The 2,685-nt window shown below is 40.2% G+C and overlaps 1 pseudogene; it reads left to right on the top strand.

Moving 5' to 3' along the window:
- Positions 1-221: 221 nt before the first annotated feature.
- Positions 222-1,250, top strand: LOC149811864 (putative magnesium transporter NIPA3 pseudogene; annotated as a pseudogene).
- The last annotated feature ends 1,435 nt before the right edge of the window (positions 1,251-2,685 follow it).

Consider the following 2,685-nt stretch of genomic DNA (forward strand, 5'->3'; position numbering starts at 1 on the left):
ACAATTTGCACATTCCCCTCCTTAGATCTTGGGTTAATCCTCTGTTGTGATACAGTGATCGTAACTCCCATGGATTTTCTTAGGGTATTGGTTCTGCAACCCAGCTGTAAGTCTGTATTCTCTGCAATTCTACGTTATTTATATCAATGATCCCCTGTGCAATATCAACATCTATGTCTCTGTCATCACCACGAAAAGATTTGCAGTGAAGGGTGGAACAGATGTCCCATTTTGTTTCTGGGGTGTTTTTAGGAAATGAAGAGGCGTTGTCTCTCATTTCAAGCGACTTTTGTAGAGATTTTGGATCAGTGGAATTCGAGATCTTGAGGGAGCTGTCTCTAAATACCACGCGTGGGTTGGTTTTGGCCATGACGTCGAGTTTCTTTATTGGGGTTAGCTTTTATAATGAAGAAAAGGGACCTCCAAAAGGCAGGGGCTAATGGAGTTAGAGAGGGATAGGGAAGATTTTCTTACCTCCTGAAACCTTTATGGTGGGTTGGAATAATTGCGGTGATTGTTAGAGAGATAGCTAACTTGGCTACTTATACATTTGCTCCTGCTGTTCTTGCGACACCCTTGGGAGCATTAAGTATTATTGTAGCTCACCCCGCCTTGAAAGAGAGGCTTTGAATTCTTGGGTGTCCTTGGTTGTGCTCTCTGTATTGTTGGTTCCACCACCATTATTCTACATGCTCCCCAAGAGAAAGAGATCAAGTTTATGAAGGAGATCTGGAATCCTGCTACTAAATCTAGATTCATCTTTCACACCTTCATAGCACTAGATGTGATGTTTATTTTCAAAACTGACACCTAAATATCGACTCTCACATATGTTTGTGCATATTGGGATTGGTTCTATCACAGGTCTTATTACAGTGATGAGCATAAAAACATTGACAATTGCCTTGAAACCAACATTTTGGGAATGAACCAGTTCATTTGTGTTCAAACTTGGCTTTTCAGCATTTCTTGTTGTTTCCTGTGTCGTTTTACAGATGAACTATTTGGACAAGGTATGGGATGCCTTCAATACTTCTGTCACCTCTCCAATCTACTGTGTCATGTTCCCATCTTTTTCGACCTTGGCAAGCATCATCATGTTCAAGGATCGGGCATGATAGAGTACATCCCAGATGGTCACAGCCTTATGTGGTTTTGTAATAATTCTTTCTCGAATCTTCGTTCTTCACAAAACAAAGGATATGAATGAGAATGCCAATGCTCCAATAGTGTTAGGAGAATCCTTATAGCATTGTGATATCTGGAGCATAGTTCTCTCTCTCTCTCTCTCATAATGTCTTAAGTGCATCAGGAAATTGCGCCGTGTGAAGGCTACTGATTTAAGTATTCCAGGCAGCTTGAAGCTTGTAAAGTTGGTATTCAGGGACTCTATCATATTTCACATAATGCTTAAGAAGGTATTTGTAGTAAAGATCATTAGGAATATGACAATTGAGTCATGAATGAAGCCTTCTTGACTGCATTCTGCCAAAGACTCCAGAAATCGAAGGCATCTACAAAGCAACCATTCTGAATGTTTCGTGGCTCGTCTCCTTGTGCTTGTTGATGTATGCCTGGACCTTATCAAGCAGCATGTTGTTCTGTTTCTTCAAGTCATTCAAAACCAAGAGATGAGGTTAAGTTTGCTGAAACTAATTGCGTGGATTACCAAGGGACAGGCTCGTCACCATGAATACAGCCTTTTTCCTCTGTTGTTATTCCTGCTAATTGCTACCCAACACCTCCCTGTAGGTTGCCCTTACTAATTGCTGGACAATAGCTGAAGTAAAAATTGCATAAATATTTTGAACAACCTCTGTATAAATTCATGATAGAATGTTTGCAGTTGTCATAATGCAGGCGCTCATCACATCCACATTCAATTCGTTGCCACACACTCACTTAGATATCATCTTAGCCTTGATATGCAGCACTTATATGTTAGTGGTATCATCCACATTTTTCACTATGTTAATACCTTCAGCATCCTCATTTATGTTCATAAGTTCTGTTATGCATCTATCACACTCATGCTGTAGCCTCAATTAGTGCTTGTGTCATTATATTTCCCCTATATGTTGGCTGGTAGCCCCCTTTTTGCGATTCACACATAACCCCATTCACCTGCACTTCATATACCAATATATTGTACTCATCATGCTGGCATATCATATAGCATCAATGGGTGGCCATTACCAGCACACACCCCATTGTAATATATACATTTCCACATGTTCCAGCACATGTTCCATTCATTTTCACCACTGTCATGATCCACTCATTTTCACACTCTATCATTGCTGCACATCATGCTCACCACACAAATACTTGCCAAGCACCTTGTCATCATTGTATTTCACCATGCTTAGTGCTACACTACTTCTTTCACTGCCACTGCAGTGACAGCAGTATGTCACTCATTTTCTGTTTCGTGTTCACTACAATGTTTATACATCATCTATCATCATGTATAATACCTTCCCATAAGTGGTAGGCCTTCATTTGCATCATTCTCATCATCTCTGATAGCTCCATCCTGCATTTGCTGAAGCGTTTCCCTAATAAAAGGGCCATTTTCGATATGTATATGCACTACGTTCCTGTTTAATGCATTATATGTCTCTCTCTTTCTTATAGATGCTCATGTATGTTCTCACACTCATTCTCTGCCAAACTTAGGATAGC

This window comes from Nuphar pumila, chromosome 17 (genome assembly GCF_984573655.1).
Source record: "Nuphar pumila chromosome 17, dmNupPumi1.hap1.1, whole genome shotgun sequence".
NCBI lineage: Eukaryota > Viridiplantae > Streptophyta > Magnoliopsida > Nymphaeales > Nymphaeaceae > Nuphar > Nuphar pumila.